The sequence below is a fragment of the Salmo trutta genome, chromosome 16 (assembly GCF_901001165.1).
Source record: "Salmo trutta chromosome 16, fSalTru1.1, whole genome shotgun sequence".
NCBI lineage: Eukaryota > Metazoa > Chordata > Actinopteri > Salmoniformes > Salmonidae > Salmo > Salmo trutta.
Genome location: NC_042972.1, coordinates 14,089,424 through 14,112,550, shown reverse-complemented (window position 1 = coordinate 14,112,550; position 23,127 = coordinate 14,089,424). Strand labels below are relative to the sequence as shown.

The following is a 23,127-nucleotide window of genomic DNA, read 5'->3' as shown; positions in this document are numbered from 1 at the left end:
GATTATTTTGAACCAAACCAACATTTGTTATTGAAGTAGAAGTCCTGAGAGTGCATTCTGATGAAGAACAGCAAAGGTAATAACATTTTTCTTATAGTAAATCTGACTTTGGTGAGGGCTAAACTTGGTGGGTGTCTAAATAGCTAGCCCTGTGATGCCGGGCTATCTACTTAGAATATTGCAAAATGTGCTTTCACCGAAAAGCTATTTTAAAATCGGACATAGCGAGTGCATAGAGGAGTTCTGTATCTATAATTCTTTAAATAATTGTTATGTTTTTTGTGAACGTTTATCGTGAGTAATTTAGTAAATTCCCCGGAAGTTTGCGGGGGGTATGCTAGTTCTGAACGTCACATGCTAATGTAAAAAGCTGTTTTTTGATATAAATATGAACTTGATTGAACAAAACATGCATGTATTGTATAACATAATGTCCTAGGTGTGTCATCTGATGAAGATCATCAAAGGTTAGTGCTGCATTTAGCTGTGGTTTGGGTTTATGTGACATTATATGCTAGCTTGAAAAATGGGTGTCTGATTATTTCTGGCTGGGTACTCTCCTGACATAATCTAATGTTTTGCTTTCGTTGTAAAGCCTTTTTGAAATCGGACAGTGTGGTTAGATTAACGAGAGTCTTGTCTTTAAAATGGTGTAAAATAGTCATATGTTTGAGAAATTGAAGTAATAGCATTTCTAAGGTATTTGAATAACGCGCCACAGGATTCCACTGGCTGTTACGTAGGTGGGACGATTTCGTCCCACCGACCCTAGAGAGGTTAAAATAAAGTCTGAGTAGAACAGAACTGAAATGGCAGGCGAAACCCAGAGGACAAACCATAAAAATAAAACAATTCAGCATACCACTGATTTCAATGGCTGGCACTTTCATAATAGGGTGAAATTGTCCCCGGTTGCAGTTCCTAGGGCTTCCACTAGATGTCAGTCTTTAGAGTTTCAGGCTGGTTTTTGGAAAAAAGAGGGAGAAGTTGTAGTTTTTCTAAGCGGCTCCCATTTTGGCTGTAGTGTTTCCAAGCACATGGCCGAGAGAGTGCGTTCTTTTTTTTTATCTCCGGTAAAGACAAAGATTCTCCGTCTTAAATGTTATCGTTTATTTGCGTATTAGGGTACCTAAGGTTTGATTATAAACGTTGATTGACTTGTTTGGATAACTTTATTGGTAACGTTTGGGATTCATTTTGTATGCATTTTGAAGGAGGGAAACTAAACTGAGTTTTTATGGATATAAAGAAGGACTTTATTGAACAAAAGGACCATTTGCAATGTAACTGGGACCTTTTGGAGTGCCAACAGAAGAAGATCTTCAAAGGTAAGGCATATATTATATCGCTATTTCTGACTTTCATGTCGCAACTCCCTGGTTGAAAATGATTTGTTATGCATTTGTGTGCTGGGCGCTGTCCTCAGATAATCACATGGTTTGCTTTCGCCGTAAAGCCTTTTTGAAATCTGACACGGCGGCTGGATTAACAACAGGTTAAGCTTTATTTTGATGTATTGCACTAGTGATTTCATGAAAGTTTAATATTTATAGTAATTTAATTTGAATTTCGCGCTCTGCAATTTCACCGGATGTTGGCCAGATAGGACGCTAGCGTCCCAATGATCCACAAGAAGTTAACCAGACCCGGAAAGCTGAAAGTGGAGAGAGACATATCTGCACTCTGGTGAGACAACTTCAACAATATAAAAAGCAAGAGAAGAACAGAGCACTAGAGGAGAGGATCAGACTGCTGGTGGAGAGGGTGAGGGGGATGGAGGAGAGGATCAGACTGCTGGAGGAGAGGGTGAGGGGGATGGAGGAGAGGATCAGACTGCTGGAGGAGAGGATGAGGGGGATGGAGGAGAGGATCAGACTGCTGGAGGAGAGGGTGAGGGGGATGGAGGAGAGGATCAGACTGCTGGAGGAGAGGGTGAGGGGGATGGAGGAGAGGATCAGACTGCTGGAGGAGAGGGTGAGGGGGATGGAGGAGAGGATCTGACTGTTGGAGGAGAGGTTGAGGGGGATGGAGGAGAGGATCAGACTGCTGGAGGAGAGGGTGAGGGGGATGGCGTGTGACAGAACAACCCACTAGAGAGGTGGCCCCCACACAGAGAAGCCAGCAGAACAACCCACTAGAGAGGTGCCCCCCCACAGAGAAGCCAGCAGAACAGCCCACTAGAGAGGTGCCCCCCCCCCCACAGAGAAGCCAGCAGAACAGCCCACTAGAGAGGTGCCCCCCCCCCCCACAGAGAAGCCAGCAGAACAGCCCACTAGAGAGGTGCCCCCCCCCACAGAGAAGCCAACAGAACAGCCCACTAGAGAGGTGCCCCCCCCCACAGAGAAGCCAGCAGAACAACCCACTAGAGAGGTGCCCCCCCCCACAGAGAAGCCAACAGAACAACCCACTAGAGAGGTGCCCCCCCACAGAGAAGCCAGCAGAACAGCCCACTAGAGAGGTGCCCCCCCCCCACAGAGAAGCCAGCAGAACAGCCCACTAGAGAGGTGCCCCCCCCCCCACAGAGAAGCCAGCAGAACAGCCCACCTCAGCTCCCAACAAAAGTCGGGACACCACAGTAGAAATCCACACCAGACTCTGACCACGTCGACAACACAGCAGAAATCCACACCAGACTCTGACCACGTCGACAACACAGCAGAACAAACAAATGAAGAACCCCAAGCCCAGTGATCTCAGCCCCTCTGAGCACCCCCCGTCAGCCACCCTGACAGCCCTCCCGACAACCCCCCCAAACCCACTGAGGACACAGAGAGACAGATTGTACTCCTTATGGACTCAAATAAGAAATATATACAAGAAAATAAACTTTTTCCCAAACACAATGTGTCTAAATTCTGGTGTCCAAACACCCAGCGCGCCCCCGGACCTTCTGTCTGAGGACCAACTAGGGTCACCCAGCCACATAATACACACAGGCACAAACCACCTGAGAGCCCAGCAGGAAAGGGTGGCCACAGCACTGAAGGGAGCAATTGAAAAATCTTATTCTACTTTCCCCAATGCACAAGTGGTTATCTCCACCCTGCTACCAAGAAAAGACTTCCATTCTGCTACCATACAGCGTGTAAACGCAAGTATTTCCCGTGACTGTGCCTCAAAACCAAATGATTACCTGGCCCACCACTCCACCCTGGACTTGAACAGCCTCTATGACCAGGTCCACCTATACAAGGCAGCAGTGCCCACCTTCGCCCGGACTCTAAAGGATATCGCTCTCAAACACTTCAACACAGGAGCAACAGATCAATAGACACTCTCCCAGACCAGTGGGACCTGCGGGACACCCCCAGACCTACACCTAGAGGACCCACCCCGAGAGGACCTACATCCAGACCACAGCACCAGACACACCCCCCCCAGACCTACACCTAGAGGACCCACCCCGAGAGGACCTACATCCAGACCACAACACCAGACACATCCCCCCCCAGACCTACACATAGAGGACCTACATCCAGACCACACCACCACCAGTCCCCCCCCCCCCAGACCTACACATAGAGGACCTACATCCAGACCACAACACCACCAGGCCTCCCCCCAGACCTACACATAGAGGACCTACATCCAGACCACCACCATCCACCCCCCCCCCCAGACCTACACATAGAGGACCTACATCCAGACCACAACACCACCAGACACATCCCCCCTCCCCAGACCTACACAGAGGACCTACATCCAGACCACAACACCAGACATCCCCCCCCCCTCCCCAGACCTACACAGAGGACCTACATCCAGACCACAACACCAGACACATCCCCCCCCTCCCCAGACCTACACATAGAGGACCTACATCCAGACCACAACACCACCATCCCCCCCCCCTCCCCAGACCTACACATAGAGGACCTACATCTAGACCACAACACCACCAGACACATCCCCCCCCCCCAGACCTACACGACCTACATCCAGACCACAGCACCACCAGACACATCCCCCCTCCCCAGACCTACACATAGAGGACCTACATCCAGACCACAACACCACCAGACACATCCCCCAGACCTACACATAGAGGACCTACATCCAGACCACAACACCAGACACATCCCCCCCCTCCCCAGACCTACACATAGAGGACCTACATCCAGACCACAACACCACCATCCCCCCCCCCTCCCCAGACCTACACATAGAGGACCTACATCTAGACCACAACACCACCAGACACATCCCCCCCCCCAGACCTACACGACCTACATCCAGACCACAGCACCACCAGACACATCCCCCCTCCCCAGACCTACACATAGAGGACCTACATCCAGACCACAACACCACCAGACACATCCCCCAGACCTACACATAGAGGACCTACATCCAGACCACAACACCAGACACATCCCCCCCCTCCTCAGACCTACACATAGAGGACCTACATCCAGACCACAACACCAGACACATACACACCAATCAACACCCCCCCCCCCCCCCAAGTCAACCATGCCCTCCTCCCCATTTAGGCCCCCTCAGATCAGACCTATGCCCCTCTTGCCCACCCCATGCACCCCACCCCCGCAAAGAGGGCCTCAACATGGAAGTCACACATACACCCAGGCCGTGAGCAGGAAAACAGGCCCAACCCCCACTCTTACACTAGCCCAAGCCAATGGCATGTACCAGATGCTCAGCAGGCTCTGCTCACGCTTACTGGCCTGAGGCCAAACCACACAACCAACAACATTGGACACTATATGGAACACAAAGCCTTCACCATCTCATCCTGGAATATCCAAGGCCTGAGGTCATCTGCCTTTGTCCTAAAGAGCAGGAACCCGGACTTCATCAAAGAAATCGGAAATACAGACATTGTCATTCTATAAGAAACCTGGTATAGAGGAGACAGACCCACTGGTTGCCCTCTAGGTTACAGAGAGCTGGTAGTCCCATCCACCAAACTACCAGGTGGGTGGTATAGAGGAGACGGACCCACTGGTTGCCCTCTAGGGTACAGAGAGCTGGTAGTCCCATCCACCAAACTACCAGGTGTGAAACAGGGAAGGGACTCAGGGGGTATGCTCATTTGGTATCCATTAACTTAAAACAGGAACATTTTACATTTGGTTAGAAATTCAAAAAGGAAATGATCTCAACGGAGAAAAATGTCCTCCTGTGTGCTACCTATATCCCCCCACTAGAATCCCCATAGTTTAATGAAGACAGCTTCTCCATCCTGGAGGGGGAAATCAATCGTTTCCAGGCCCAGGGACATGTACTAGTCTGTGGCGACCTAAATGCCAGAACCGGACAAGAACCGGACACCCTCAGCACACAAACACCTGCCTGGAGGTGACAGCATTCCCTCCCTCATATGTCCCCCTAGGCACAACTATGACAACATAACCAACAAAAATGGGTCACAACTCCTGCAGCTCTGTCGCACGCTGAGTATGTACATAGTCAATGGTAGGCTTCGAGGGGACTCCTAAGGTACACCTATAGCTCATCTCTTGGCAGTAGTACTGTAGACTACTTTATCACTGACTTCAACCCAGAGTCTCTCAGAGCGTTCACAGTCAGCCCACTGACACCCCTATCAGACCACAGCAAAATCAGTCTACTTGAACAGAGCAATACTCAATCATGAGGCATCAAAGGCAAAGGAACTGAGTAATATTAACTTAAGGTATAGGGGGCAGTATTTTCATTTTCGGATGAAAAGCATGCCCAGAGTAAACTGCCTAATACTCGGGCCCAGAGTCAAATATTTGCATATTATTAGTATATTTGGATAGAAAACGCTCTGAAGTTTCTAAAACTGTTTGAATGATGTCTGTGAGTATAACAGAACTCATATGGCAGGCATAAACCTGAGAAAAATCCAACCAGGAAGTGGGAAATCTGAGAATTGTAGTTTTTCTTTTGAATCCCTATCAAAACTACAGTGTCTGTGGGGTCACGTTGCACTTCCTAAGGCTTCCATTGGCTGTCAACAGCCTTTAGAAACGTGTTTCATCCTTCTCCTGTTACTGGGCAGAAAATAGTAGCTCAGTCAATGAGTGGACTGCCTATGGACAAAGGACTTGCTGATGCGCGAGCCCGCCAGCGCGCCGTTCCTTCTTTTTCTTCTTGAATGAATACGCCATTGTCCGGTTGGAATATTATCAACGTTTTATCTTAAAAAGACCCTAAGTTGATTGTAAACAACATTTGACATGTTTCTACGAATGGTAATGGAACTATTTGACTTTTTGTGTCTGGATTTACGCTCGCGCGTTATGCTTTTGGATAGTGATCTGAACGCACGAACAAAACGGAGGTATTGACATAAATATGGAGTATTTCGAACAAAAATAACATTTCTTGTGGAAGTAGGAGTCCTGTGAGTGCATTCTGACGAAGATCAGCAAAGGTAAGAGAATATTTATAATACTAATTCTGAGTTTAGTTGACTCCAGAACTTGGCGGGTATCTGTATAGCTTGCTTAGATGGTGAGCTATGTACTCAGAATATTGAAAAATGTGCTTTCTCCGTAAAACTATTTTAAAATTTGACACAGCAGTTGCATTAAGGAGAAGTATATCTATAATTCTTTCAATAACTGTTGTAAATTTTATCAACGTTTATGATGAGTATTTTTGTAAATTGATGTGCACATTCACCGGATGTTTTGGTGGGAATACATTTCTGAACATCACGCGCCAATGTAAAAAGAAAAATGGGGTTTTTGGATATAAATATGAACTTTATCAAACAAAACACACATGTATTGTGTAACATGAAGTCCTATGAGTGCCATCTGATGAAGATCAAAGGTTAGTGAATATTTTAGCTGTATCTTTGGTTTTTGTGATGCATGTCCTTGCTTGGAAAATGGCGGTGTGGTTTTTCTTGTGAAGTTTATGTCCTAACATAATCTAATTTTATGCTTTCGCCGTAAAGCCTTTTTGAAATTGGACAATGTGGTTAGATTAACAAGAAGTTTATCTTATCTTTAAAATGGTGTAAAATAGTTGATTGTTTGAGAAAATGACATTTTTGCTGTTTTGTATTTCGCACCATGCTATTTCACTGGCTGTTGAATAGTGTGTCCCGCAGGTGGGACGGTAGCGTCCCACGTAGCCCTGAGAAGTTAAGAAATGCTATAGATGAAAGGAATGTAGTTCGGAAACCTACCAAAAAAAACAATTAGGCAACAACAAATTCAATCCCTTTGACAACTTCCTGGACAAAACGTTCCACTGTAATAATTAAGGTGTAAACTTGGCAGTAGAAAATATTAACAGTATATTTGACCTCTCAGCTTCCCTATGAAATCCAAAAATCTCAAATAGAAAACCGAAGAAAATGAACAACAATGAAATGGTATGATGAAGAATTCAAAAATCTAAAGAAAGAAATTGAGAAACCTGTCCAACCAAAAACAGAGAGACCCGGAAAACCCGAGTCTATGCCTTCACTATGGTGAATCACTAAAACAATACAGAAATACACTACGGAAAAAGAAGGAACAGCACGTCAGAAATCAGCTCAATGCAATTGAAGAATCCATAGACTAACCACTTATGGGAAAATTGGAAAACACTAAACAAACAAAGATTTATCTGTCCAAAATGGAGATGTATGGGTAAACCACTTCTCCAATCTTTTTGGCTCTATAACAAAGAACAAACAGCAAAGACATATACATGATCACATACAAATCTTAGAATCAACTATTAAAGACTACCAGAACCCACTGGATTCTCCAATTACCTTGAATGAACTACAGGACAAAATAAAAACCCTCCAACCCAAAAAGGCCTGTGGTGTTGATGGTATCCTCAATGAAATGATCAAATACACAGACAACAAATTCCATTTGGCTATACTTAAACTCTTTAACATCATCCTTAGCTCTGGCATCTTCCCCAATATTTGGAACCAAGGACTGATCACCCCAATCCACAAAAGTGGAGACAAATTTGACTCCAATAACTATCGTGGGATATGCGTCAACAGCAACCTTGGGAAATTCTCTGCATTATCATTAACAGCAGACTCGTACATTTCTTCAGTGGAAACAATGTACTGAGCAAGGGTTGACTTTTCAAATTGACTTTATCAAATTATCGTACGACAGACCACGTATTCACCCTGCACACCCTAATTGACAAACAAACAAACACCAAAACAAAGGCAACGTCTTCTTATGCTTTGTTGATTTCAAAAAAGCCTTCGACTCAATTTGGCATGAGGGTCTGCTATACAAATTGATGGAAAGTGGTTTTGGGGGGGGGAAACATTCAACATTATAAAATCCATGTACACAAACAACAAGTGTGCGGTAAAAAACACACTTCTTCCCACAGGGCCGTGGGGTGAGACAGGGATGCAGCTTAAGTCCCACCCTCTTCAACATATACATCAATGAATTGGCGAGGGCACTAGAAAAGTCTGCAGCACCCGGCCTCACCCAGTCAAATGTCTGTTTGCTGATGATCTGGTGCTTCTGTCACCAGCCATGGGAGAGCCTAAAGCAGCACCTAGATCTTCTGCACAGATTCTGTCAGACCTGGTCCCTGACAGTAAATCTCAGTAAGACCAAAATAATGGTGTTCCAAAAAAAGGTCCAGTCGCCAGGACCACAAATACAAATTCCATCTAGACACCTTGGCCTAAACATCAGCGCCACAGGTAACTTCCACAAAGCTGTGAATGATCTGAGACAATGCAAGAAGGGCATTCTATGCCATCAAAAGGAACATTAACTTCAACATACTAATTAGGATCTGGCTAAAAATACTTGAATCAGTTATAGAACCCATTGCCCTTTATGGTTGTGAGGTCTGGGGTCCGCTCACCAACCAAGAATTCACAAAAAATGGGACAAACACCAAACTGAGACTCTGCATGCAGAATTCTGCAAAAATATCTTCAGTGTACAACGTAGAATACCAAATAATGCATGCAGAGCAGAATTAGGCCGATACCCGATAATTATCAAAATCCAGAAAAGCGCCGTTAAATTCTACAACCACCTAAAAGGAAGTGATTCCCAAACCTTCCATAACAAAGCCATCACCTACAGAGAGATGAACCTGGAGAAGAGTCCCCTAAGCAAGCTGGTCCTGGGGCTCTGTTCACAAACACACCCCACAGAGCCCCAGGACAGCAACACAATTGCACCCAACCAAATCATGAGAAAACAAAAAGATAATTACTTGACACATTGGAAAGAATTAACAATAAAACAGAGCAAACTAGAATGCTTTTTGGCCCTAAACAGAGAGTACACAGTGGCAGAATACCTGACCACTGTGACTGACCCAAACTTAAGGAAAGCTTTGACTATGTACAGACTCAGTGAGCATAGCCTTGCTATTGAGGAAGGCCACCGTAGGCAGACCTGGCTCTCAAGAGAAGACAGGCTATGTGCACACTGCCCACAAAATGAAGTGGAAACTGAGCTGCACTTCCTAACCTCCTGCCCAATGTATGACCATATTAGAGACACATATTTCCCTCAGATTACACAGATACAAAGAATTAAAAAACAAACCCGATTTTGATAAATTCCCATATTCACTCCACAAATGTTTTGTTAAACTATAGTTTTGGCAAGTCAGTTAGGACATCTACTTTGTGCATGACAAGTCATTTTTCCAACAATTGTTTACAGACAGATTATTTCACTGTATCACAATTCCAGTGGGTCAGAAGTTTACATACACTAAAGTTGACTGTGCCTTTAAACAGCTTGGAAAATTCCAGAAAATAATGTCATAGCTTTAGAAGCTTCTGATAGGCTAATTGACATCATTTGAGTCAATTGGAGGTGTGCCTGTGGATGTATTTCAAGGCCTAACTTCAAACTCAGTGCCTCTTTGCTTGACATCATGGGAAAATCAAAAGAAATCAGCCAAGACATCAGAAAAAAACTGTAACCTCCACAAGTCTGGTTCATCCTTGGGAGCAATTTCCAAACGCCTGAAGGTACCATGTTCATCTGTACAAATAATAGTATGCAAGTATAAACACCATGGGACAACGCAGCTGTCATACCGCTCAGGAAGGAGAGGTATTCTGTCTCCTAGAGAAGAACGTACTTGGTGCAAAAAGTGCAAATCAATCCCAGAACAACAGCAAAGGACCCTGTGAAGATGCTGGAGGAAACAGGTACAAAAGTATCTATATCCACAGTAAAACGAGTCCTATATCGACATAACCTGAAAGGCTGCTCAGCAAGGAAGAAGCCACTGCTCCAAAACCGCCATAAAAAAGCCAGACTACGGTTTGCAACTGCACATGGGGACAAGGATAGTACTTTTAACATATGTTTCCCATGCCAATAAAGCCTGAATAGATAGATAGATAGATAGATAGATAGATAGATAGATAGATAGATAGATATAGAGAGAGAGAGAGAGAGAGAGAGAGACCCACGCAACCAACAGCTATGCTTTGCATGCACGGGTGTTAAAAGCATTTGGGCATGCATCGTAGAACTATAAAGTTCATCATGCACATCGACATTACCTTATGAATAACAAGGCTATAAAATATGTCGTACCTCCCTACCATGTGGTAAACAGGAGAAAGACAACATGTTGTGTTTTTTTTTTTTTACATGATTCAGACACACACTAATCAACTCAATTCGTAAGGGTGCACACACACACACCATTTCTACTGGTGAACTGCATTCACTGGAAACATGCAGGGTGCCCTTTAACTTAATCATTCACACTTTGATAGGTTGAAGCCCAACTGAAGTGCCCTAAGGAATGCCCACACTGCACAGTTTTCATACGATCTAGACCTACATATCTGAATAATGAACAGGCTTTCCAGCATAATTAAACCCTATGATAGTTTAGAAGGGTTATCAAAAGTCGAGTTATCCCAAAAAATAACACATTTCTACAAACATCCATAGGGTCATGCTACTGATTAGAATCAAGGACATGTTATACGCACCATCCAGACATGTTCAAATAAACTTGAGCAGTGTTGAATTTGATTCAATTAGAACTGACTAAGGAGTAACATGAGGAAAAAACAGAGTATCGAAGAAGAATAGCTTGGCACCTTTGCACCGTTAGCCTGCTGTGTCCTGAACCAAATAAATTCATCAAGATAAGAATTAGGATTGAGCCTAGATACTGCAGTGTCAAGGTTTCTGGTGTGTAACGCATATCACGGAGAGAATATTTATTATGCTCCAACTCAGGGGTCTCTACTAGCTACATATGCATCTTCGAGGGACTCAAATGAAGTTTGACAAACCAAGGCATTGTAGAGGACATTGACGGTGCTCGGTATAAGCCATGTGGAGCTAAAAACAGAACTAAACTCAGCAAAAAAAGAAACGTCCTCTCACTGTCAACTGCGTTCATTTTCAGCAAACTTAACATGTGTAAATATTTGTATGAACATTACAAGATTCAACATCTGAGACATAAACTGAACAAGTTCCACAGACATGTGACTAACAGAAATGGAATAATGTGTCCCTGAAAAAAGGGGGGGACAAAATCAAAAGTAACAGTCAATGCAGCTGGTGGCCACACCAGATACAAAGTACTGCAGTGCATCTCCTCATGGACTGCAACAGATTTGATAGTTCTTGTTATGAGATGTTACCCCACTCTTCCACCAGGGCACCTGCAAGTTCCCAGACATTTCTGGGGGGAATGGCCCTAGCCCTCACCCTCTGAGCCAACAGGTCCTAGACGTGCTCAATGGGATTGAGATCTGGCCTCTTCGCTGGCCATGGCAGAACACTGACATTCCTGTCTTGCAGGAAATCACGCACAGAACGAGCAGTATGGCTGGTGGCATTGTCATGCTGGAGGGTCATGTCAGGATGAGCCTGCAGGAAGGGTACCACATGAGGGAGGATGTCTTCCTTGTAATGCACAGCGTTGAGATTGCCTGCAATGACAACAAGCTCAGTCCGATGATGCTGTGACACACCACCCCAGACCATGACGGACCCTCCACCTCGATCCCGCTCCAGAGTACAGGCCTCGGTGTAACGCTCATTCTTTCGATGATAAACGTGAATCCGAACATCACCCCTGGTGAGACAAAACCGCAACGTCAGTGAAGAGCATTTTTTGTCAGTCCTGTCTGGTCCAGCGACGGTGGGTTTGCGCCCATAGGCGACGTTGCCGGTGATGTCTGGTGAGGACCTGCCTTACAACAGGCCTACAAGCCCTCAGTCCAGCCTCTCTAAGCCTATTGCGAACAGTCTGAGCACTGATGGAAGGATTGTGCGTTCCTGGTGTACCTCGGGCAGTAGTTGTTGCCATCCTGTACCTGTCCCGCAGGTGTGATGTTCGGATGTACCGATCCTGTGCAGGTGTTGTTACACTGCGAGGACGATCAGCTGTCCATCCTGTCTCCCTGTAGCGCTGTCTTAGGCGTCTCACAGTACAAGCATTGCAATTTATTGCCCTGGCCCCATCTGCAGGGATCCTGGGCATCTTTCTTTTGGTGTTTTTCAGAGTCAGTACAAAGGCCTCCTTAGTGTCCTAAGTTTTCATAACTGTGACCTTAATTGCCTACTGTCTGTAAGCTGTTAGTGTCTTAACGACCGTTCCACAGGTACATGTTCATTAATTGTTTATGGTTCATTGAACAAGCATGGGGAAACAGTATTTAAACCCTTTACAATGAAGATCTGTGAAGTTACTGGGATTTTTAGAAATGATCTTTGAAAGACAGGGTCCTGAAAAAGGGACGTTTCTTTTTGCTGAGTTTAGAAAGTTGTAGACCGATATAAGGCTGATTTAACGCGTTAGCACCAGAACTACAAGTCCATTTATTCTGTTCTCCACACATTACATACAATCATCTATTACCATGTGTTCCCTTTGGTTTAGTACAGCAGAAGGCCTGTTGTCTTCTGTCATTCCCAGAAAAACAGCAGCTTCTGATTGATATCTAGAGAAAGATCATCTTTGATAGCTGCCATGTAGCAAGATACAAAGATCTCAAATGGTTGAAATGTAGTAGAGGCTGGCACTGGGTAATCTGATTCTGAAACCCACCCCACCCCCTCTTTTAGGGGGATTTTGCTTTGTGCCACCAGCATATTGTCCTTAATCTTGTTGCATTCGTTGGCTTGCAAAGACCTGACCGTTCTGATAAGGTTACTGACTTAATGCCCACTGACATAATTAAATAGAGTATTTCATCTGCCCATGGACGTGGAGGGCAAGGCCACTTTAAAGCAAAAGCAGCCATCACATATAATTGCAAGGCCGGCTGTCCTTTTCCATCTACATTGGATAGATTTGCGCCAGTCTAATGGATAAGGGGCAAACACACCCGACCGATTTTTACCAAAAATCAGTCAGTGAAAGGCCGTCAGCTGTAGGTGGTTTCAACATTTAGAATCGGGAAAGAATCTGTCGGAGTCGGCTTGCCAAAAGGAAAAAAATAAAGTGTTTTTAGTATGACACCTTCAGACTTTCATTGGTGGTTAAAAACCATAGGATTACCTTGGGTAGAACCAGCAGGTTGTTGTGAACTCAGTTTGTTGATTAGCAAAAAACTACTAAGGACCTATTAAATCACCCTTTAACAAGTTTTTCCAGGATTTAGTCAAAAACACCATTCATTTTTGACAGCAAGTCATCCCCAAAATGTTATGATTGCGAAACATAAAATCTCAAAAAGGCACATTCCTTCAAACATACTTTGTCTTTGCAGGGGAAAACAATGATCAACATTGGTCTATTCCAGTAACTCAAAGCCCTTTCGGCTGATCAGGGCTGTGAATTTGTGCCTCTATCATCACACGATATGGCACTTTGTGATGACAGCTCTGTCCTGACCGAGTGCACTCTGCCGCAAGACACCGTTTAATCAACGCCGTTACTGATGATCTACTGCCATCCCCACCCGGTCGCAGTTTATCAAATCTCTCTGACGCAGCCCGTCCTTGACATCTCCCCACCTGTTAATTACCAGACCGGCAGGATAAATGTCACGACGATTGCTAAACAAGACAAATCACGAACGCGTCTATCCCCTCGTCAGACAGCGTCCGCCCGCCTACTCGCCCTTGCTGTGGACGACCTGACAGACGGAAGGACATATTGACTTAAGGACTGACTGAAAGACTTGCTGACTGACTGAAGGACTGACTAAACGAGGGGCTGACTGACAGACTGAAGGACTGAGTGACTATCTGAAGGACGTCTAACAGACTGAAGGGCGGACAGGCTGACTGGCAGGAGGACTGACGGGCTGACTGGCAGGAGGACTGATGGGCTGACTGGCAGGAGGACTGACGGGCTGACTAACCAACTGATGGACTGTGAATTGCTACTTTGAGGACATTTGGTGGCAGTAGGACTGATGAAAAGGTGTTGACACCACACATTCGTTCTCGCCCGTACAGCTGCCAGCCATGGAGAACAAGTGGCCGACACCCATCCCCCTTCAGTCTTTGACCCCTTAACAGTTCCAGGGTGTCTGAGATGACACTAGCACCATTTACTGGCAGAGAGGAGTGATCTGATCCTCATTACTGGTATCCTCGCTTTCACAAACTTTTATAGAAGTCTTAAGCATTGATACCCATTTAAAGAGATGTTCTCCAATGATTTTATAACTGTTCCTGTTGAAAAGCGATATGACAAGTATAAAACCAATACAGTACACACATTAAAAAGGAGGGGGAAAAAAACATTTAGAAAAATAAATGTTGTTTAGACAACTGCAAACCTCAAGGATTAGGGCAGTCAAGGAGTTGGTCTGATGGGATTCCGGGACGTCATCGGCCCCCACCAGGGTTGAGGAACTATAGAACAAAAGAGGAAAGCCCCCCCACTAGTGTCGTGTCATACCGGCACCACCTGAGATCAAATCAAATTGTATTTGTCACATGTGCCAAATACAACCTTACGGTGAAATGCTTACTTACAAGCCCTTAACCAACAATGCAGTTCTAAGAAAATACCTTAAAAATGTTATTGCCTTTTGTTATGTAAATCTGGTGAAAAGGAGACTGGGGGGGCTTTAACTCAACTGGAGGAAATTAGTGTAGTCGGTCATGCACTGTACTGGTCATGCATACTGCACTGTACTGGTCATGCATACTGCACCTCTGTGGTTTAATCTGATGAAATAATCCATCACCACCCATATTGAATTACAGTGTTCAAAACATTAGGAACACCCGCTCTTTCCATGACAGACTGACCAGGTGAAAGCTATGATCCCTTAATTAATGTCACCACCTGTTAAATCCACTTCTAATCAGTGTAGATGAAGGGGAGGAGACAGAATAAAGGCTTTTTAAACCTCGAGACAGTTGAGACACGGATTGTGTATGTGTTCCATTCAGAGAGTGAATGGGCAAGACAAAATATTACAGAGCCCTTGAACGGGGTATGGGAGTAGGTGCCAGGTGCACCAGTTTGAGTGAGTGAAGAACTGCAACGCTGCAGGGTTTTTAATTGTACCTTTATTTAACTAGGCAAGTCAGTTAAGAACAAATTCTGATTAACAATTACGACCTACCAGTGGGTTAACTGCCTTGTTCAGGGGATTGTCAGTTCGGGGATTCGATCCAGCAACCTTTCGGTTACTGGCCCAACGCTCTAACCACTAGGCTACCTGCCACCAACACACTTGAGTTTCCCCCAAAAAAATGGTCCACCACACAAAGGACATCCAGCCAACTTGACACAACTGTGGGAAGCATTGGAGTCCATGCCGTGACGAATTGAGGCTGTTCTGAGGGCAAAGGGGGTACAACTTTTACGCTACTGCTACTCTCTGTTCATCATATATGCATAGTCACTTTAACCATATCTACATGTACATACTACTTCAATCAGCCTGACTAACCGGTGTCTGTATGTAGCCTCGCTACTTTTATAGCCTGTCTTTTTACTGTTGTTTTATTTCTTTACTTACCTATTATTCACCTAATACCTTTTTTGCACTATTGGTTAGAGCCTGTAAGTAAGCATTTCATGTTAGGTCTACACCTGTTGTATAACGTAATATTAGGATGGTGTTCCTAATGTTCTGTACACTCAGCGTATTGAGAGTTTATGGTGACATCAGGAAGGGCATTGATCTACAATTCATATCATTCTTTCTATTCGAACAGCAAGCCAAACTGGTGAGGGGCTGAATCACAACGGAATATGGAACTAATCAACAGGCATTATAATATACATTCCACGACAACTATTCCCAGTGGAACCAGGGACTAAGGGGCTTCCTCAGCCCTCATCTGGCACTCTTCAGAACTTTCTGGCACATGACATGTCAAGCCTCAAAAGGCCCAACAGTTCACACAAAATGCTACCATGTATACATGGCATCAAGCGTAATATTACAAGTCAAGACTGCGGTCTATTCTTGTCTGACTCAGTTTAGGTACAAGTGATGAAACAGCTACCACAAGTCTGCATACAATGACACTCATTCACAAAGAAAACTTGCCACATATGCAAGCCTTGGTGACTACTGTCTTTGTGACTGTTACACACAGGGGGAAAAAATGGGATTTAAAAAATATATAAATTAACAAATTCGGTCCCAATTAGCCACACTACCAGTCGGCCATGAAACATAATCATGAAAAGCAGTGCTGTTGTTCAACCTCCTATAACAGCAGCCAGCTTCAAGTGTTAGAGCTTCCACAGTTGGGGACATAGGCACATTTCTCTCCCCCTTTTAAAAGGTAATTTCCCTTTGATTTATTTATGACTGAAGACAAATTTAGCGATCCATGCCCTGCTAGTCATTTGACCTCCATGCTAAAACACCCTGCGCCGGCCTCCCGATACAGACGACAGCCTGCGCCGGCCTCCCGATACAGACGACAGCCTGCGCCGGCCTCCCGATACAGACGACAGCCTGCGCCGGCCTCCCGATACAGACGACAGCCTGCGCCGGCCTCCCGATACAGACGACAGCCTGCGCCGGCCTCCCGATACAGACGACAGCCTGCGCCGGCCTCCCGATACAGACGACAATTCTTATTTTTTTACACCTTCATTTATCTAGGCAAGTCAGTTAAGAACAAATTGTTATTTACAATGACGGCCTACCATGGAACAGTGAGTTAACTGCCTTGTTCATGGGCAGAACGATACATTTTTACCTTGTCTGCACGGGGATTCAATCCAGCAACATTTCAGTTACTGGCCCAACACTCTAACCACTAGGCTACAGCCATAAATGTCTCAACTTTTTAATTATGTACCTACCCACCCAGAACTTGGCCAAGAAAATACACCAAAAGTATATGGACACCTGCTCGTCGAACATCTCATTCCAAAATCATGGGCATTAATATGGAGTTGGTCCCCCCTTTGCTGCTATAACAGACTCCACTCTTCTGGGAAGGCTTTCCACTAGATGTTGGAACATTGCTGCGGTGAACTGCTTCCATTCAGCCACAAGAGCATTAGTCAGGTCGGGCCCTGATGTGAGGCCTGGCTCACCATCGTTGTTCCAATTCATTCTAAACAGTGTTCAATGGGGTTGAGGTCAGGGGTCTGTGCAGGCCAGTCAAGTTATGACACACCAATTTTGACAAACTATTTCTGTATGGACCTCGCTTTGTGCACGGGGGCATTGTCACACAAACAGGAAAGAGCCTTCCCCAAACTGTTGCCATAAAGTTGGAAGCACAGAATCTTCTAGAATGTCATAGTATGCTGTAGCATTAATATGTCCCTTCACTGGAACTAAGGAGCCTGAACCATGAAAAACAGCCCCAGACCATTATTCCTCCTCCACCAAACTTTACAGTTGGCACTATGCATTTGGGCAGGTAGCGCTCTCCTGGCATCCTCCAAACCCAGATTTGTTCGTCAGACTACCAGATGGTGAAGCTTGATTCATCACTCCAGAGAATGTGTTTCCACTGTTCCAATGGTGGTGAGCTTTACACCACTCCAGCCGACGCTTGGCATTGCGCATGGTGAGATCTTGTGTGCAGCTGCTCGGCCATGGAAACCCATTTCATGAAGCTCCTGATGAACAGTTCTTGTGCTGACGTTACTTCCAGAGGCAGTTTGGAACTTGGTATTAAGTGTTGCAACTGAGGACAGACAATTTTTCATCAACAGCCCCTTTTTGTGAGCTTGTGTGGCTTACCACTTCACGGCTGAGCCGTTGTTGCTCCTAGACGTTTCCATTTAATAAACAGCACTAACAATAACAGCACTTACAGTTGACCTGGGCAGCTCTAAAAGGGCAGAAATTTGACAAACTGACTTGTTGGAAAGGTCGCATCCTATGACGGTGCCAGGTTGAAAGTGACTGAGCTCTTCAGTACGGGCCATTCCACTGACAACGTTTGTCTATGGAGATTGCATGCTCAATTTTATACACCTCTCAGCAACGGGTGTGGCTGAAAAGGCCAAAACCACTTATTTGAAGAGGTGTCCACATACTTTTGGCCATGTAGTGTAAGTGATGCTTTATAGAGAAATTGATCGTGTAAAATACTTAGTCTTTCTAGCCTATCAAGGGGATTTAGGGCCTACTATTAATAACCAAAAGTGAAAGTTGTGTATACCATGAAAAAGATTGCACACACAAAAATGTAAATCTGCAGACTAAACTAAAATCAAGAAAATAACGAGCTCCTTTAACAGTCGTGATAGAGTTGCATTTTTAAAGAATGATCTAGTTATTACAGCGCATTTAGAAAGTATTCAGACCCCTTCACTTTTTCCACATTTAGTTACATTACAGCCTTATTCTAAAATTGATTCAATTGCTCCCCCCACCAATCTACACACAATAGCCCATAATTACAAAGAAAAAAAATAACTGGTTTAGATATTTTAGCAAATGTATAAAAAAAATTACAAAAATACTTCATTTACAAAAGTATTCAGAACCTTTGCTATGAGACTCTAAATTGAGCTCAGGTGCATCCTGTTTCCATTGACCATCCCACACACACACCTGTCTATATAAAGAGGTCCCACAGTTGACAGTGCATGTCAGAGCAAAAACCAAGCCCTGGGGTCAAAGGAATTGTCAGTAGGGCTCCGAAACAGGATTGTGTCAAGTCACAGATCTGGGGAAGGATACCAAAAAATGTCTGTAGCATTGAAGGTCCCCAAGAAAACAGTTGCCTCAATCACTCAAAATGGAAGAAGTTTGGAACCACCAAGATTCTTCCTACAGCTGGCCACCCGGACAGACTTGAGCAATCGGGGGAGAAGGGTTTTGGTCAGGGAGGTAACCAAGAACCCAATGGTAACTCTGACAGAGCTCCAGAGTTCCTCTGGGAGAACCTTCCAGTAGGACAACAATCTCTGCAGCACTCTACCAAGCAGGCCTTTATGTTAGAGTGGCAAGACGGAAGCCACTCCTCAGTAAAAGGCACATGACAGCCCATTTGGAGTTTGCCAAGAGGCACCTAAAGGACTCTCAGACCATGAGAAACAAGATTCTCTGGTCTGATGACCAGAGCCTGAATGCCAAGCGTCACAATCTGGAAGAAACCTGGCGCCATCCCTACGATTAAGCATGCTGGTGGCAGCATCATGCTGTGGGGATGTTTTTCAGCGGCAGGGACTGGGAGACTAGTCAGGATCGAGGGAAAGATGAATGGAACAAAGTACAGAGAGATCCTTGATGAAAATCTACTCTAGAGCGCTCAGGACCTCAGACTGGGGTGAAGGTTCACCTTCCAACAGGACAACGACCCTAAGCACACACCCAAGACAACGCTGGAGTAGCTGTGGGACAGTCTCTGAATGTCCTTGATTGGCCCAGCCAGAGCCCGGACTTGAACCCGATCGAACATCTCTGGAGAGACCTGAAAATAGCTGTGCAGAGACGCTCCCCATCCAACCTGACAGAGCTTGAGAGGATCTGCAGAGAAGAATGTGAGAAACTCTCCAAATACAGGTGTGCCAAGTTTGTAGTGTCATACCCAAGAAGACTCAAGGCTGTAATCGCTGCCAAAAGGTACTTCAACAAAGTACTGAGTGAAGGGTCTGAATACGTATGTAAATGTGATTTCAGTTTTTATACATTTACAAAACTGTTTTTGCTTTGGCCGTCATGGGCTATTGTGTGTAGATTGCTGAGGGGGGGAAAACAATCCATTTTAGAATAAGTCTAACGTAACAAATGTGGAAAAAGTAAAGGGGTCTGAATACTTTCCGAATGCACTGGACATGCCGGGTCGACCAAGAAGTTCAATGGGCAATCAATATCAAGATAGGATATTCCATGTGGTTTCTGGGTTTATGGCTCCGTCTTAACTTAATTTGTCACTTCAGTTATGAGGGCAGCTATGAGCTTAAAAGAACAGATGGCCATCATTTGAAGAATGGTAGGTTACAACAGAGTCTGTTAACCCCGAGGGATGCAAAGGTCACACATTCACTCTCAGACTGCTCTTCTGTCTAAATGTGCCATGGATGATGCTGTTGGATAAATGAATATCAAAATACACACACATTTAGAAAGAACAATGACATCTTAGAAAACATCATGCCCTGGACTTGAACTTTGACCTTCTAATAACTGTCCCAACCTATCTCTATACACAACACTTAAAATAATCACTGCTTACCTTTAGACTAAATACCAAGGTCGATTCCTTTCACATGCCTTTCTCCTTGTCATTTTGTGACACCTTTATTACTTGACAAGCATCTAAAGAACCGTCTAACAATTGGTTAAATACTTAACAAGACAGCCAATAGTAGTAAATCTACTGAATTCCATCAAAGCCTGTTATTTATCCTACATTTGGTTGAGTGGATTGCCTGTGTGTGGAGGGAGGGGGTGCATGAGGGAGGGGGTGCATGAGGGAGGGGGTGCATGACTGTAGCTCAGTGACACCTCCCATAGAAATGCTTCTGTCAAGCCACATACTGGGACACAAACGGTGTAACAGATCAAACACCTGTGAACGTGTTACTTAGGGATCCGTGAGTCAACGAGCCGAATAAGCAGGTTGACGATGCTTGAGATGTCTTGAAGAGGAATTCTTCATCACCATTACTCACTCCCTCTATTTTTGTTCAATATGTCTCCAAAATCAAAGTTTGATACACTGGTTACACTGCCAGTAAGTTCTTCAACATAGCCATGAAAGTTGTAATTCCTGTCTGAAAACCCCCAGACATGATAATGATACAGGACACAGACCAAACGGGCTGGAAAACCACAACGAGCAGTCCTGCTCTGGTTCAATGAACAACCTTCCATGGCTTTTACTGGACCTCAAGTACTCGTGTGATACTTATACAGGATACTATGGGTCCATTTTCGACAATTGCAACAACGTATCACAAGGCAAGAAGTAGATGTTACAATGTACACTAGCAAATGGCAACATTTGTTACCCAACTAAGAATGTTTCTAGTGACATTGTAGCCGCCACCTAAAAGTAGTGGTGACAATTTGACGCCAGATAGCCTAATGCAAAAAACAACTGGCTTGTAATAGCCTAGTGATAGTACATAACGTTACCACAGAGGTCTATTTACGCACTCAAAACTTTTACACGAAGACTCCTTTTCCATCGCAAAATTGTATTCCATAAACCGAGTGTGCTTCCGACGTGAGTAGGGTTGGTCAGGTTCAACCTGCTAGGTAACCCCTATTTGTACTAACTATGAAACACAGGGTTTTTCCAGGCTCAAATGTGGGTTCACTTGGCCAGGAGCCATGGAAGTAACACAGCTCAGAACTCTTCACTCACCTTCAATTCTTATAACAGACGTTTCATTCCACGACCTGCCACTTCGTGCAAGTGTTCAGTGCCCTTCCCCGGGGGTGTCTTGTCCAATTTGTCCGCAACTTGTGCTTTTCAATCCAGACAAATCACAACGGTTCCAGGGTTAAGGAGAACACAAATTCCATTGTCGTTCAGGTTGGAGTTTGGTTGGTATTAGGTTGTTTCACGGTCCTCAGCTTTAGTAAAAGACCTGCGATGTTCCATGTACATTTCCCGGTGTAAAACCAACTAGTGCGCGCTCGTTTTGATGTTCTTTTATTCTCAAATTGCACTGTGCGCTTTCTACGATTAGCACATGTACCCGGCGAATAGTGTCGAGAATGGCTAGATTACCTCACGACAGCCCCCGATATGCGTAATGTGTTAAAGGGGCTTGGCCACACTGAAATATCCCGGTGACTGTCTGACCCCTCCTGATCAACCAACTTGGTTCTCTTAAAGGAGCAAAATATTACATTTCCAATACAATGGCACTGCTGTGAGAGTAGTAATGGTGTGAGCGCCTGTACTGCTTTATGAAGAGGAATCAACTAACCATATCGGGTCGGCGGGTAGCCTAGTGGTCAGAGCGTTGGACTAGTAACCGAAAGGTTGCTATATCGAATCCCGATATAGCAGGTTCGGCCCCTGAACAAGGCAGTTAACCCACTCTTCCTAGGCCGTTTTTAATTGATTTGCCTAGTTAAATCAAAACTAGGCAATATCAGATTTATCCACCAAAATCTGGACTATGTGAAATGTAGTTTAGTTATTAACTTAACTTTACAAAAATGTAAATGCAACATGTAACAATTTAAAATATTTTACTGAGTTAAAGTTCATATAAGGAAATCAGTCAATTTAAATATATCCATTGGGCCCTAATGTATGGATTTCACATTACTGGGCAGGGGTGCAGCCATGGGTGGGCCATAATTCTCTAAAGCAATGTTGGAGGCAGCTTATGGTAGAGAAATTAAAATTCTATTCTCTGGCAATGGTGGACATTCCTGCAGTCAGCATGCCAATTGCACGCTCTCTCAAAACTTGAGACATCTGTGGTATTGTGTTGTGTGACAAAACTGCACATTTTAGAGTGGCCTTTTATTGCCCCCAGCACAAGGTGCACCTCAGTAATGATCTTTCTGTTTAATCAGCTTGCCAGGTGGAGGGATTATCTTGGCAAAGGAGAAATACTCACTAACACGGATGTAAACACATTTGAGCACAAAATTGTTTAGAAATAAGCTTTTTGTGCGTATGGAACATTTCTCTGATCTTTTATTCCAGCTCATGAAACATGGGACCAACACTTTACATGTTACATTAATCATTTTGTTCAGTATAGGTAAAATACACTCTTATCCAGATGGCGAATTGCCACTAAGGATTTACTCAACTGTTTTACCCAAAAGGCTCTGAATGGGGCCAAGGCCAG

The 23,127-nt window shown here is 44.5% G+C and overlaps 1 protein-coding gene across 1 annotated transcript in view; it reads right to left on the bottom strand.

Annotated features, from left to right (window-relative positions):
- The window catches only part of LOC115150137 (plexin-B1-like), a 188,380-nt gene extending 166,104 nt beyond the window's left edge, over nucleotides 1-22,276 (bottom strand). Inside the window, exon 1 of the mRNA XM_029693098.1 lies at nucleotides 21,675-22,276. The gene's annotated coding sequence lies outside the window, so the exon portion shown is untranslated. The remainder of the gene's footprint in view (nucleotides 1-21,674) is intronic.
- Between the last annotated feature and the right edge of the window lie 851 nt (nucleotides 22,277-23,127).